Below are 16030 nucleotides of genomic sequence, written 5' to 3' on the forward strand. Positions count from 1 at the left end.
TGGCACTTGATTTGTCAAAATTCGTGTGCCCCAACAGCCAATGAAAACGTGACTTTGCCTTTGGAGTGTCAACGAATGGGAGCAGCAGAAAGGGAAGAAGTCCCACACTAGTTGTGAGTTTAGCCAGAGATTAGACTAATTCAGGAGGTTCTAAGCTTTTTCAACTAGAGACGCAAATGAGAAATGTACTGTCCTCGAACGACCCAAATTAAGGAGTGTGATTATAAATGTTTACTCAACTCGCGACCCACCACTTAGGGTCCCAAACCATAGTTTAAATTAATTAGTCCAGGGTTTTTAAACTAAATCCATCTAAATTATAAACAGACCAATTTTGAGCGCAAACATATTTTTATTTCGTCGCCATGATCTCGTAAAAACAAATACTCAAAAATACAATATAAACTTCTGAAAATCAATACTTAATAGTTCTCTTTTCTTAAACAGTACAGAACATAAACATGAGCAAATACAATGTCGGGTGATCACGGACTGTCCAGTTCTACTTGCTTCTCTAGATTGTAGAATATGGTGTTTTACAAAATGTTGAGCTCCCCCTATTGCCCTGTTAAAATACAGTTACTAGTTTTTACTAGGCCTTTGCGCAAGACATACAGTACAAAGTGCCCAAAAAGATTTCAGGTGCTAGCAATTGTGTTTCAATATTAAACCAAGCACACTCCAATCCACCATTTTGAATAGTAGTATACAATGCCCCCCCCCCCCCGCAATTCATCCCGAGGGGAAGATGGCAACCTAGAGTGAGGGAGAATTGTATCGTATTCAGTGCCTGCGGTCTCAGGATTGATATGATGAGCAAGTCATAGATAGTCCAACATCCAAGCAGGAAAAGATAGGTGTTTTCATTGGCAATCAAACTGATGATACACCTTTACCACTTCGCCTGTTTTTGGCTTCCCAAAAAACAGGTTATTTCTGAAAGGTTATGGTAACATCCATAAATACATTGGGATATTCATACCTTCTGCAACAACTTTTTTTAAACTCCACCTGTAACTCATTAGTTACATTACACTTCGACAACTTATTCATAATCAGCTGGGTTTTTTTCTTGCCACAAAATAAAGCCAACATAAATAGGTGTATAAAAAAATCCAGTATCAACCATATTGAACTCAAAACAGCAGCTGGAAAACAAAATGTGAAAAAAGAAAAGAAAGGACGAGAGAGTGGCGGAGGGGGGAGGTTGCTGTGGATGTGGTTGGCCAGAAAAATGTGTATCCCCTCTCCCTACCACTCCTTCTTCTTCTCATCCATGGACACCCCGCCGGGCCCCAGTGCTACGACCAACAGCAGCCCTCCGATGACAGACGTGGTCTGGAAGAAGTCGTACTTGAGGAAGTCGTGCATGGGCTTGTAGGCGGGCACCGCCCAGAAGGCGTTGAAGTAGATGTTGATGGCCAGCAGCCATATTACCAGGGTCAGGGCTGCCAGCTTGGTCTTGAAGCCGATGGCTACCAGGATGATGAGGGCCGTGCCCACCATGTTCTGGAGGATCTGGGTGAGTGGAGGGACACATGGGTTAGAAGTCTGAACCACCAATGCTACTGTACACCAGAACCTACCTAAATGAATGCAGCACTTAGTATGGTTTTTAGATATGTGACAGCCTAAGATAACTGTGCATAATCTTCAAAGAAACACCCCAAATGCAAACTCAGTTTGATCTCTGCATACTTATGAGAAAATGCATAATACTGCTTCTTCCCCCTCTACCTATAGTCCCTCCTGAGTGGCACCATAGATGCAAGGTGGTGTGGTCTACTCACCGAGAAGAAGCTGGGGTCAAAGTGCAGCAGGGTCATGAACATGAGCACCAGCAGGACTCTTCCTCCCAGCTGCATGTACTGCTTTGGCGAGCTCTCTCCCATGGAGGGTACACCAGCGAACATGCTCTTCCCTTCTGAACGTGACTCCGCTAGTAACAGCAGGAGTCCACCGCCCAGGGCAAGGTTCCTGAGAGAGGAGAGTGAAGGAAGGGACAGGGTGTAAGAGGATCCATAGTTCAACATAAAGGATTATAGAATTAGTGGGACAGACAGGAAAATGTACCCAAGGTTAAGACACTTAAACACTCAATGGCCAGTTTATTAGGTACATCAACCTGTTCATGAAAATGCATCGCTCCTACAGTGAGTCGCGTGACCATGGCTTGCTATATAATGCAGACAGGCATCCAGTTACTGTTAGATGGAACGTTAGAATGAGCAAAACAAGTGACCTAAGCGACTGAGCATGGTATGATTGGCGGTGCCAGGCACGCCAGATCCAGTATCTCAGAAACGGACCCCCCTCCTGGGCTTTTCACACATGACAGTGTCTAGGGTTTCCCGAGAATGGTGCGTCACACCAAAAACATCCAGTCAACAGCAATCCTGTGGGCGAAAACAGCTTGTTGATGAGAGAGATTGAAGGAGAATTGTAAGAATCGTGCAAGCTAACAGGCGGGCCATAAACAGGCTATTAACGGCTCAGTACAACAGTGGTGTACATCTCGGAAAGCACAACTCGTCGATCCTTGTCACGGCTGGGCTATTGCAGCAGATGACCACACCGGGTTCCACTCCTATCAGCTAAAAAACCCCAAGTGGTTCTAGTGGGCACGTGATCGCCAACACTGGAGAATTGAGGAGTGGAAAACATTGCGTTGTCAGACGAATCCGGGTTCCTGTTGCATCACGCGGATGGCAGTCAGGAGTTGGCAGAAGCAGCACAAAAGTCAATGGACCCGTCTTGCCTAGTTTCAAAGGTACAGGTTGGTGGCGGTGGCATACCACCATCCAATCTGCAGCAACTGCGTGATGCCATCGCTTCAGCATGGACCAACATCCATGTGGAATGTTTCCGACTTGTATAATCCATGCCCTTGAACAATTCTGGCTGTTCTGGAGGCAAATGTGGGTCTGACCCAGTACTAAACCCTAACCCTGTACCTAATAAAACTGGCCGGTGAGTGTAATTGGTAAAGTAATGGAAAAGAAACTTGTCAAATGTATGTTTTCAATTTAATATGTAAACATCTTATTCATAAACTTAATGGGAGACCTACCTCATCAGAAATTTTATATCCCATAAAATACTGTATGCAACCGTCTAGAGAAAATAAAAATAAATTCAGCATGAAATATTACACATCCAGAAATTCATGAACATAGCCAGTGTCAGGCTGTCAACCATTTGAGTTCTGTCAGCCCAAAATCACAGGGGTGCATTGCAATACAAATATATTAGATATTTCCTCACCTGTAAAGCTATGATTCCAAATAATCCAAAGCAGGCATACTGTACAAAATGTCTACTGAGGATAAGAACACAGCCACCTGTTGGAGAGAAAACGAATGATGGACAGTTAGGATCGAACCGGCACAACAGTCTGTTCCCCATCTTCCCCAAAAAGGGTGGCATTCACACTTATTTCAACCCCCACATCTTTCCCCAGCCTTCAAAGACAGTATGGGTCATCATTCACGGACCACACCACACTGACTCAAATTAGTCAATAGTAAATGAATGATCGTGGGGTTTTGGCACGAACCCAGATTAACCTTACTCCTGGGCTAAAAGGCACTTGAGAGACTTACTGAGCAAGCTTTTTCAATCCATGCATGGAGGGATCCTATCTGGACCCATGCAGATTGTAAAGATAAAAACATTGATGACAAACAAGCTGATGATCCCAGCCTTGCTCACCAAGCTGTCCGGTGAGGTTGAGCAGTACGAAGCAGGTGGCCAGGAAGTAGCCGCAGCCCCACGTGGCCTCAATGTAGTCCTTCTGCTCATTCCACTGGAACCACATGCGTATGCCGTCCTCCAGAAAGGTGCTGATTAGACACAGCCGAGCCAGGTGAGGCAGGTACTGCTTAGTCACTCGCAAGAACTGCGAGAGAGAGAAAGGGACATTTAACCCTACATTTGGGATAGACTACAAGGACATTTCAGCAGGCACTAGCATTGACAGTAAAATAGGGTGAATGAAGGCATGGATCTTCCTTTTAAAAACGCTACACCCCCAAGGTCTAAATTAGGAATTGGACCTTGTGTATTTTTTGTAATGTTGTGTAGACGCACCAGCAGTGCCCCTGCCCCGCCCTCTCAGATTTGTACTAAGTATTGTATCCATCTATACTGACCAAAAATATAAAAACGCAATATGTAATAATTTCAAAGATTTTACTGAGTTAAATAAGGAAATCAGTCAATTGAAATAAATTCATTAGGCCCTAATCTATGAATTTCACATGACTGGGAATACAGATATGTATCTGTTGGACACAGTAAGCCTCACAATGGGCCTCAGAATTGTGTCACGGTATTTCTGTGCATTCAAATTGCCATCGAGCTGTCAGATTTTGATGGCACTATTCAATGACATTGACCCCAATCTCAAATTAACTATTGAATGTGACACTCAACTGTTCATTACCTCGATATGTGGATTGAGAAATCAAATGGAACCCTGTATAGAAAAGAAACATCCTGAGCCATTAAAGAGGACCTCCTAGAAGCCAGTTTCAGACACGCCACAGAGGATTATCTAGAAAAGGCAGCGGAGATGCTCACTAGGTTTCTAGACCAGACACGTCGCGTGGGTCGCAAAATAAATTTAGAAATCCATGTTATTCAATTATTACGTGTTCCACCACCCATGTTATTTACATTATTAAATGTCCATGTGGGCTCTGCTATGTCGGTAAAAACCTCTCGTTCTCTCAAACAGAGAATTAGTGTACATAAGTTCAATCAGGAGAAACGACAGGGATTATCCAGTCGCAGTACATTTTAATGACTTAAAGCATGACATTTCTACCTTTAGATTTTGTGGCATAGAGAAAGTTAAGATCAGACAGGGGAGGTGATATTAATAATACTATGAGTAAAAGTAAATGTTTTGGGATTTTCACCCTCCAGACATTATTTCCTAAAGGACTTAATGATGAAATTCCTATGTAATGTTATGAAGTTGAACATGAATTATGTCCCTATTTAAGATTACTCTGTTTTTCGTACGATGTACCCAATGATTAATGAAAACTTGCATTGTGGTTTTACAGACGTGTTTAATACGTCTTATTTACACGCTTTATTCGAACATTTATGAAATGCATATTGTTATATTTGGTAGCACTTATGTTTTTCTTTCGCCTCCAACCTCTTTTCCATGAGTGGAATGGATGTGGGTGGGGCTAGGTCTGCATAAGGGTGCTAAAAAAAAAAAAAAAATCACAAAAGCTCTGACGAAGGCCGTGAGGCCGATACGTAAACTTATTAAAGATCAGTGATAAAAAAAAATATGTTTTTTAATAAAAAACAAAGATCAGTGATACTATCAAGAGCAGTGTGCGGTTTCCTTTTTCATTCAAATTGCCAAATTGTGTAATGACGTTTAAATCAGCTTCTTGGCAAAGGAGAAATGCTCACTAACAGGGATGTAAATAAATGTGAATTTTTTTTGAGAAATAAGCTTTTTGTGCATATGGAAAGATTCAGGGATCTTTTATTTCAGCTCATGAAACCAACACTTTACATGCTGCGTTTATATTTTTGTTCAGTGAAAACTCAAATAAAATGGTATTATCGCGTACACATACTTTGCAGATGTTATCACTGGTGCAGCGAAATAATTATGTTCCTAGCACAAATCCAAAACATAAAAAGAAATATCAGAACGAACAATGTCAGAGTACAGAATATATAATGGTGTGTATAGACAGTATATGAATAGAAAAGGTGTACACTGCAGTAGTTATACAGGATGAACCTTGATTAGAATACAGTATACACATATGGAGTGGTAAAACAGTATGTAAATTGCCTCCCGAGTGGTGCAGCGGTCAAAGGCACTGCATTACAGTGCTAGAGGCGTTACTACAGAGCCGGGTTCATTCCCGGGCTGTCCCACAATCGTCTGTGGCCGGTTGTCCCATAGGAGTGCACACAATTGGCCCAGCGTCATCCAGGTTAGGGAAGGTTTTGCCTGGGGGGCACTTTACTTGGATCATCGCGCCCTAGCAACTCCTTGAGCATGGATTAAATTAAGTATATTATTTTGTCTCGACTTGATTGGGTTATTGGGTTATTCCTTTTCATGGTTGGAGTGAGGACCTTTTTGAACTCTATAGAAATGTTTTCTACGCACCAGCCACCATTAATTCTAGCCTGAGTGCAAATCCTCCTACTGGCTTTACCGGAATGGGGAAAAGGAAATAAATACTGAAAACCATATGAGATAACATGCAAGGGCATTCCAAAAGCAATATGGGACAATAGACAGAGCATAGGACAGCTGGTTGCATTTCAGCAGGGACTGAGGTGGGGTAAGAAGAGGGGATATTTATTAGGAAGATGGACTAAAACAGGCTCTCATAGAAAAAAAGCACACTGATTTGTGTCAGTCTCAATGTAGTAAAGTACTACGTTACAAACTTTTCAATTCTGCAAATCCAAATATCCTGTGTCAGGTTATTGACCCTTGCAACCACTGTGTGAAATAAACCCATGCTCACTTAGATCACAACAAAAAACTGCACTACATTTACTGAAGCTCCATTATGTTGGCTTCCCTCCATACATTGAAACTGATCATCTTCCACCCACTAAAGTAAGTACAGCAGAAGAACATTAATCATCCCACAACCCCTCCCACCATACAGTCCACATCAGCACTGCCTGGTCTTGGCGGCCTATCACAGTTCAACAACTCCCACGTCAGTGGGCGAGTTCGTTTTGCGTGGCCCGGTGCCCCGGGTGGGTGGAGATTTCACTTAAGGACCAATGGAATGGTCTAAAATGTACAGAATCTGCCCACCCGGAACACCGAGCCATGAAGAACAAACTTGACCATTCATAGCGGCACATCAGAGGATGTAGAAGGTGTTGTGACAGCCTAGATATGGAGCATAGTGGGGTAGCCTACATTAGACTAGAACTGTTTTTCTTAGAGCATATTAGTGAAGAATGTGCCTTTGAAAGTGTAGGGCAGGCCTACCTTAAGCCACATTTCATGGCACAGCAATTTGAAGTGTACATTTCCAGACTTTGACATTTTAAGCATTGCTGTAAAATAACCTAAGGGGTGGACAGTGGACTTGGGCATGTCATATACCTGGTGGTAAACCAAATATTTGGTATTAGCTGGTGCTAATTCAAAAAGTTCACAAAAGTAGCAAGACTAGGTTACACCCACAGAGATCCTATTGTATTCTAATCTATGGTTACATGCTCACTGAATGTATATCCTTAGGGTATGTCAACTGTGTAGTATGTCAACTGTGTAAAGAAAAACAAACAGTCCTAGTAAACAGAAAAAGCTCACATGGTTAGAGCTAGGCTGTAGGCTAGAGCGTTTTGAAATAGCATAGGTCTTGAAATATTGTAACTTCCTATCGAAGGAAATACAGCATGATAGGCTTGCATTATATGACTTTCTATGTAATCTTCATACTGGGTAACACATACATGTAACCTGAACTATGGGGTTCTTGACACTGTCCCCTTATAGACCAGAGCATTTCAAGGGGATTGCAATTTCATCCACAGGACAACAAGCTAGACCTACTGTAGGGGCATACAAGACCATAATACGTTCTTTCTTATACATTACACAACATTGTAAGAACTGAGTGTGGGGGCATGGCTGTGGGGCAGTCAATGTGCATAGTTCTTTGCATTTCAGCTAAAAGAGAAGGAACAATTCAATAGAACCAACCACATGTAATAGGCCCTGGCTACAAGAGGTAAGCTGCAAAGCCCTCCATGTTGTTGGCAATGTAAGCCCAACACACGATTGAGCAACCACAGTACCATTTCACAATGGTAATGTGATTAATAATAAATAGGAATTGTGATTCAAACTAAATAGGAACTTTCAGAAAATAACTTGCCATTAAACCTATGGCGTCGAGGTTTACAAACACACATTTTGCAGTGAGGGATTCATTAATGAGATAGTGCCACTGATTTACCAATTAGTTTGAAGGCCACCAGAACAAGCAATACAAAATGTATCAACTAGGTACAGTCAACTAGCGTTAGTTAATTTAACAAGCTAACGTCAACTATCGTTTGTTACTATGTGTCCAGAGTTCTATTAGCTAACCAGACATTATGAATTTGAATATTTGCTGGCAGGCAACTAACGTTAGATAGCTAACCCGACAACCAGAACCATGCATGTATGGATCTGGCTACAAAAAGCAGGAATAACACAAGACAATCATTTGTGCACTTTTGTTCTGCTGCAGTCATTGGCTATTAGCTACATGATGATAACTAACGTGTGATAACGTTAACGTAGTTGGCAAACCATGTAGCTAAGTAACTTACAGCAAATAATGCGTGTAGCTAGCTAGTTGTGTAAGTAATATTAGCCATCAAACTATAACGAGTCACTCACTCAAGCAGCTGTGGCTAGCTAGCTAGGTACTGTAATTTAACCCAGATTTCTTTTGAATCTGACTGTAAGGTACCGCTAGCTAACAACTAATTAGCTGTGAAACAAGGAAGTTACCTGGTCCGCCACGTCTTCAGCTTGACTCATGAGCTCCTCCTGCCCCATGTCTAACGGTAGATACTGAGGCTTAGTGCTATACGTTATCAACGTGAAGGTAATATTAGCTAATGTAGAACTCCTCTGCCTCCGATATTCACTTGAGCAATTCTTCGCTGTCACAAATGCGCCTCTGCCCCACAATGCTTCGCGTTGCAACGATAGCCCCTCGTTTGGCAGCGTTCATGTACTAGTCGGAACTAGGAAACTCTGAAATGTCAGAATTACTGCGTGGTTGTAGCTGTACAAGTGCCGCGTTCAACTAGTTAGCAAGTCGAAAATGTCTACATTTCCTAGTTCAGACTAGCACCCGAACGCAGCATTGGTCTACGGAGCGCTGTATGCCACGTATACTTATCCAGGGGGTTCGTCATTTTGCCATGTTTACTGGTTTGCTCATGTAAACAATTATAGATGAGAACATTCCTAATTTACATGCAGCACGACAAAAAACACCAACATGTAAACAATCTTCAATGTGACTCGATATTGAGAAACACAAGCATTTCGCTACACCCGCAAAAACGTCTGCTAAACACGTGTATGTGATTAATTCAATTGGATTTGACTACTGCCATGCTACAGACGTACATTTATTTGATAACAAATAATCTCTATGCGGAAGATGAGGTGACATTTTCCTTTTCAATATTAACAAAATATTGACTATTTTCACAATAAATACAAAATTAGAGGAGAATATTTGTGCACTTTTATTATACTTTTTATGCAATCACAGAACTTCTGCAGAAGAGTGAGGTAGTGGACAGAACAATAATGGATGATATCTATCATACAGTGCCTTCAGAAAATATTTACATGTAGTTATGTTTACCCATCTACCAATATGTGCTCTTATTTGCGAGACATTGAAAAACCTTGCTGGTCTTCGTGGTTGAATATGTGTTTGAAATGTACTGCTCGACTAAGGGACCTTACAGATAATTGTATGTGTGAGGTACAGAGATGTGGTAGTCATTCAAAACTAATGTTAAAACACTTATTGCACACAGAGTGAATCCATGCAACGTATTAGTCCTGAACTTTTTTTAGGGTTGCTATAACTAAGGGGTTGAGTACTTATTGACTCAAGACATTTCAGCTTTCATTTTATATGAATTTGTAAAAAAAAATACAAATAATAATTACATCCACTTTCACATTATGGGATATTGTGTGTAGGCCAGTGAAACAAAATGTCAAAGTGAACTATTTTAAAATTCAGGCTGTAAAACAAAATGTGGAAAAAGTCAAGCGGTGTGAATACTTTCTGAAGGTACTATAAGTCTCATAATGAACAAGAAACTTACTTTCAACATAACCTCTGAAGAAGTTTACCAAACACGCAGTCAAAAGTACTGTAATGCAGTCAAGACACAGATACTATGCTATCTTTGTTCAAAAACAGTTGCAAAATTCCTAGATAAAAAAAAAAAAACATTCTATCAAAAGGTATATTGAACTGGAGTGCAATAAGACTATAAAGAATATTTCGCTATTTACATGTCTACAAGTGAACCATTTAGTGGTCTCAACCCAATTCAGCACAGGTAAAAGTTCATACTTCTCACACTTTTTGTACATGTAACAAATGCAGCCTTTACAACGGTTCCTGTTTGCATACCATTCCAGTTGAGCTAGGGCCTGAGGCTGAGCTAACCCCAAAGGTGTGACTGACCACAAATGGAAGGTCAGCCACAGTGGCTTTCAGAGAGTCTGTGTAGTTGGTCTTAGCCATCCAGACCTGTCTTCGGATGGCTACAGAAGCAGCCATGACCCTTCCAGACAGTTCAGCCTGGTGGGAGGACAGCTGGAGGGTGAACTGGCCAATGAGCTTCAGCTCGTTAAGGGCCGCCATAAAACGTTGGGCTGGACAATCCTCAGTGATCTCCAGCAGAAGCCTCCTCTGGTAGTCTGATAGGTAGCGCAGGTAGTTGGCCGTCTTGGCAAGCATGCCAGCAGTCTGGTACATCCTCTCTACTAGAGTCTCAGTGAAACGCCATCGCTCAGCTGGCACCGGCGCCTCCTTGTTCTCTGTGGGCTTCACTGCCTGGAAGATGGCCGACATGAAGCAGTTGACCTGGGGCATCTGGTCATAGGCTGGAGACTGGCAGTCGTGAAGCCTGTACATCTTAGAGAAAATCTCCCTGTACGGTTTCGAGCTGGCGGGGTTTGGCCAAGAGCTCTGGACCAGGTCCTCAAACTCCGGCACCATTGTGGGGTCTGGTGGGCTGGGGCTGTTTGGTGTGCTGGGAAAGTCTATACCAAGATACTTGGCAGCACGTGCTATGAGGCTCTGAAGCTCCATAGCTTCCAGTAAGTCCTGTTTAGAGATAGGACCCTCAGTTGACTGAGAGGCATCCTCTCCTTCACGGTGTCCATCACTGAGAGGTCTCAAGGCAAACGAAATGGAGGAAGGCTCCTCTTCCTGCTTCACAATGGTGCCGGACATAGATTCCGTCACCAGCTGCTCGCTGACAGGGCAGGATAAATCTCTCTGGTTGCGCTCCTGAGATGAGGTGGATGCCAGAGGGATGGAGGCGTGAAGATGTATAGTTTGGGCTGGAGTGGGGAACGACACAACAGCCTCAGCACCTCTCCTCTCCAGAGCCTCAATGCGCTTCTCCAGAACAGCCCACTGTAGCTGGACGGCCTGTTGAACAACCTCCACCAGCTCCCCGTGCCTCCTCTCTGACCGGACAGCTTGCCGCGACTCCCTCTGAGACCTCCTTCCCTTTCCAGAGGGGCAGGAATCATCTTCATCAGAGGTCCAGTCTGAAGAGAAAGAGGAGGAGGAGGGAGAGCGTCTCCGCCTGTGGCTACCGCGGCTTCGTTTGGAGCGTTTGGAGCAGCACGATGAGAAACCGTGTCGTTTACAGGAGCTGGAGGTCAGCATGTTGGAACCTGATTGGCTCAAGGATGGTGTGGAGTCAGCTGACTGCTGAATAGCAAGTTGTGAGAGGAAAGTGCCTTTTGGGATGCTCAAATTGTCCCCTGCCTGCGCTGGGGGTGGGGAGAGGATGGTGAACAACACTGGCATGGTGGAGGAATGAGCTGGTGTGGAAGCAGAGAGTCGATGTGGGGGCAGGGTGGGGACTGTATTTTCTTCCGGTTTTGGTTCCTTGATGGGAGCTGAAGTGGTCTCAGGCTTGGGCTGAACTCCAGACTGTGCTGCCTCGTGCTTCCTCTGCTGGCTCTCGCGGTGCATTATCTCCTGAACTTTAGTGAGGCGGTTGATGCAGGTGCTCCAGTCCATCTTGGCACAGTGCGGGCATTTGCCATACTCCAGCACAGCCTCCTTGGCATGCTGGATGCCCAGACAGTGCAGGCACAGCTCATGGGTGTCTTTGACAGGAATCTTGTGTTTGCGACAATCACACCACGTGAACCTTGGGGATGAAGTTGCCATAGCAAACAGCTGTTGTGGAGAGCAAGGACCCAAAGAAGAGTCCTGTCAATGTTCTCAGTTTAGGAGATAATTTGTGGGGCTGATTATGTTGGCTCCCCTGTAATAAGAAGGAATAAATAGCCATATGAGACCAACATAAGTCATCATCATTGCACGCATATCTTTTTTTACATATAGTTAGCTGACATGAAGCTACGGCTGGCTATGAGGCGAATCCATCGCGAAGCAAAAGCACGAACATTTTATCAAATGTATTAATATTTCAAAACGTTAAATATATCACTTAGACTAGGCAGTATGCGAATACAATTGGCACTAAACTATCTTCTTTGTGTGGTCCCTCTCCTAGTTGTTTGTTGACGTTGGCCAGCCAAGCTAGCTAGAAGGTAAACAAGCATGCATTGAAAACGTAGCTATGAATATTTGAAACCATATACTACACAAATAAATGCACACGTACCTCGATCGAATCTGTTAAGGGTTGTTTACTCGAAATTATGATCTGCAAAGATACACACGACATGTGGAGGGATGCCTCCTCAATTGCTACTACGTCATACACTGTGCGACAGAAGCTTAAATAGCAAAGACCTTGTAGTAACAACAAGATCCAAAGTTTGCGCGTTCTCTCAATTAAATAAAATGATTTTTGGGGGGGGGGGGGCACATACACATGGTCAGCAGATGTTATGAGTGTAGCGAAATTCTTGTGCTTCTAGTTCCGACAGTACAGCAATATCTAACATGTAATCGAACAATTCCACAACAACTACATAATACACACACATCTAAGTAAAGGAATAAGAATATATACATATAAATATATTGATGAGCAATGACAGAGCAGCATAGGCAGGATGCAATAGATGGTATAAAATACAGTATATATATATATATATATATATATATATATATATATATATATATATATATGAGAAATGCAAGATATGTAAACATTATTAAAGTGGCATTATTAAAGTGACTAGTGATCCATTTATTAAAGTGTCCAATGATTTCAAGTCTGTATGTAGGCAGCAGCCTCTCTGTGTTAGGCAGTGGCTCGGGTGGTTGTTGTCCTTGATCTTTATGGCCTTCCTGTGACATCGGGTAGTGTAGGTGTCCTGGAGGGCAGGTAGTTTGCCCCCAGTGATGTGTTGTGCAGACCGCACCACCCTCTGGAGAGCCTATCAGTTGTGGGCGGTGCTGTTGCCGTAGGCGGGGATGCAACCCAACAGGATGCTCTCAATTGTGCATCTTTAAAAGTTTGTGAGGGTTTTAGGTGACAAGCCAAATTTCGTAAGCCTCCTGAGGTTGAAGAGGCGCGTCTTGCGTCTTCTTCACCACACTGTCTGTATGGGTGGACCATTTCAGTTTGTCCATGATGTGTACACCAAGGAACTTAAAACTTTCCACCTTCTCCACTGCTGTCCCTTTGATGTGGATAGGGAGGTGCTCCCTCTGCTGTTTACTGAAATCCACGATCATCTCCTTTGTTTTGTTGACGTTGATTGAGAGGTTGTTTTGCTGACACCACACTCCGAGGGCCTTCACCTCCTCCCTGTAGGCTGTCTCGTCATTGTTGGTGATCAAGCCTACTACTGTTGTGTCATCTGCAAACTTGATGGCCACGCAGTTATGGGTGAACAGGGAGTACAAGAGGGGTTGAGCATGCACCCCTGTGGGTCCCCAGTGTTGAGGATCAGCAAAGTGGAGATGTTGTTTCCTACCTTCACCACCTTGGGGTGGCCCGCCAGAAAGTCCAGGACCCAATTGCACAGGTCGGGGTTGAGACCCAGGGCCTCTTGCTTAATGAGCTTGGAGGGTACTATGGTGTTTAATGCTGAGCTATAGTCAATGAACAGCATTCTTACATAGGTATTCCTCTTGTCCAGATGGGATAGGGCAGTGTGATGGCAATTGCATCATCTGTGGACCTATTGTGGCGGTAAACAAATTGAAGTGGGTCTAGTGTGACAGGTAAGGCGGAGATGATATGATCCTTGACAAGCCTCTCAATGCACTTCATGATGACAGAAGTGAGTGCGATGGGCAATAGTCATTTAGTTCAGTTACCTTTGCTTTCTTGGGTACAGGGACAATGGTGACCATCTTGAAGCATGTGGGAACAGCAAACTGGGATAGGGAGAGATTGAATCAAACCAAATCATCAAACCAAATGTATTTATATAGCCCTTCTTACATCAGCTGATATCTCAAAGTGCTGTACAGAAACCCAGCCTAAAACCACAAACAGCAAGCAATGCAGGATAGAAACCTAGAGAGGAACCAGGCTATGAGGGGTGGCCAGTCCTCTTCTGGCTGTGCCAGGTGGAGATTATAACAGAACATGGACAAGATGTTCAAATGTTCATAAATGACCAGCATGGTCAAATAATAATAATCACAGTAGTTGTCGAGGGTGCAACAGGTCAGCACCTCAGGAGTAAAAGTCAGTTGGCTTTTCATAGCCAATCATTGAGATTATCTCTACCGCTCCTGCTGTCGCTAGAGAGTTGAAAACACAGGTCTGGGACAGGTGGCACGTCCAGTGAACAGGTCAGGGTTCCATAGCCGCAGGCAGAACAGTTGAAACTGGAGCAGCAGCACGGCCAGGTGGACTGGGGACAGCAAGGAGTCATCATGCCAGGTAGTCCTGAGGCATGGTCCTAGGGCTCAGGTCCCCCGAGAGAGAGAAAGAATTAGAGAGAGCCTACTTAAATTCACACAGGACACTGGAGAAATACTCCAGATATAACAAACTGACCCTAGCCCCCGGACACAAACTACTGCAGCATAAATACTGGAGGCTGAGACAGGAGGGGTCAGGAGACACTGTGGCCCCATCCAATGATACCCCCAGACAGGGCCAAACAGGCAGGGTATAACCCCACCCACTTTGCCAAAGCACAGCCCCCACACCACTAGAGGGATATCTTCAACCACCAACTTACCATCCTGAGACAAGGCCGAGTATAGCCCACAAAGATCTTCGCCACGGCACAACCCAAGGGGAGGCGCCAACCCAGACAGGAAGACCACGTCAGTGACTCAACCCACTCAAGTGACACACCCCTCCTAGGGATGGCATGGAAGAGCACCAGTAAGCCAGTGACTCGGCCCCTGTAATAGGGTATGTCCGTACACACACCAGCCAGCTGGTCTGCGCATGCTCTGAGGACGCAGCCAGGGATGCCGTTTGGGCTGGCAACCTTGCAAGGGTTAACGTGTTTAAAATGTCTTACGTCAGCCACGGAGAAGGAGAGCCCACAGTCCTTGGTAGCAGGCCATCAAATACCTCATCTGGCAGTTATCAAACGTTTCTACAATCTATGGTCAATGTATGGAAAGCGCGAACCACTGCTTTTAACCAGGGCAAGGTGACCGGAAACATGACCGAATACAAACAGTGTAGCTATTCCCTCCGCAAGGCAATCAAACAAGCTAAGTGCCAGTATAGAGACAAAGTAGAGTCGTAATTCAACAGCTCAGACACAAGAGGTATGTGGCAGGGTCTACAGTCAATCACGGATTACAAAAAGAAAACCAGCCCCGTCGCGGACCAGGATGTCTTGCTCCCAGACAGACTAAATAACTTTTTTGCTCGCTTTGAGGACAATACAGTGCCACTGACACGGCCCGCTACCAAAACCTGCGGGCTCTCCTTCACTGTAGCCGAGGTGAGTAAAACATTTAAACGTGTTAACCCTCGAAAGGCTGCAGGCCCAGACGGCATTCCCAGCCGCGTCCTCAGAGCATGCGCAGACCAGCTGGCTGGTGTGTTTAAGGACATATTCAATCAATCCTTATCCCAGTCTGCTGTTCCCACATGCTTCAAGAGGGCCACCATTGTTCCTGTTCCCAAGAAAGCTAAGGTAACTGAGCTAAACGACTACCGCCCCGTAGCACTCACTTCCGTCATCATGAAGTGCTTTGAGAGACTAGTCAAGGACCATATCACCTCCACCCTACATGACACCCTAGACCCACTCCAATTTGCTTACCAACCCAATAGGTCCACAGACGACGCAATCGCAACCACACTGCACACTGCCCTA

General features: G+C 44.2%; 1 pseudogene; it reads right to left on the minus strand.

Annotated features, from left to right (window-relative positions):
- Positions 1-332: 332 nt before the first annotated feature.
- Positions 333-12542, minus strand: LOC129818455 (uncharacterized; annotated as a pseudogene).
- Between the last annotated feature and the right edge of the window lie 3488 nt (positions 12543-16030).

Source organism: Salvelinus fontinalis, chromosome 21 (assembly GCF_029448725.1).
Source record: "Salvelinus fontinalis isolate EN_2023a chromosome 21, ASM2944872v1, whole genome shotgun sequence".
NCBI classification, from domain to species: Eukaryota; Metazoa; Chordata; class Actinopteri; order Salmoniformes; family Salmonidae; genus Salvelinus; species Salvelinus fontinalis.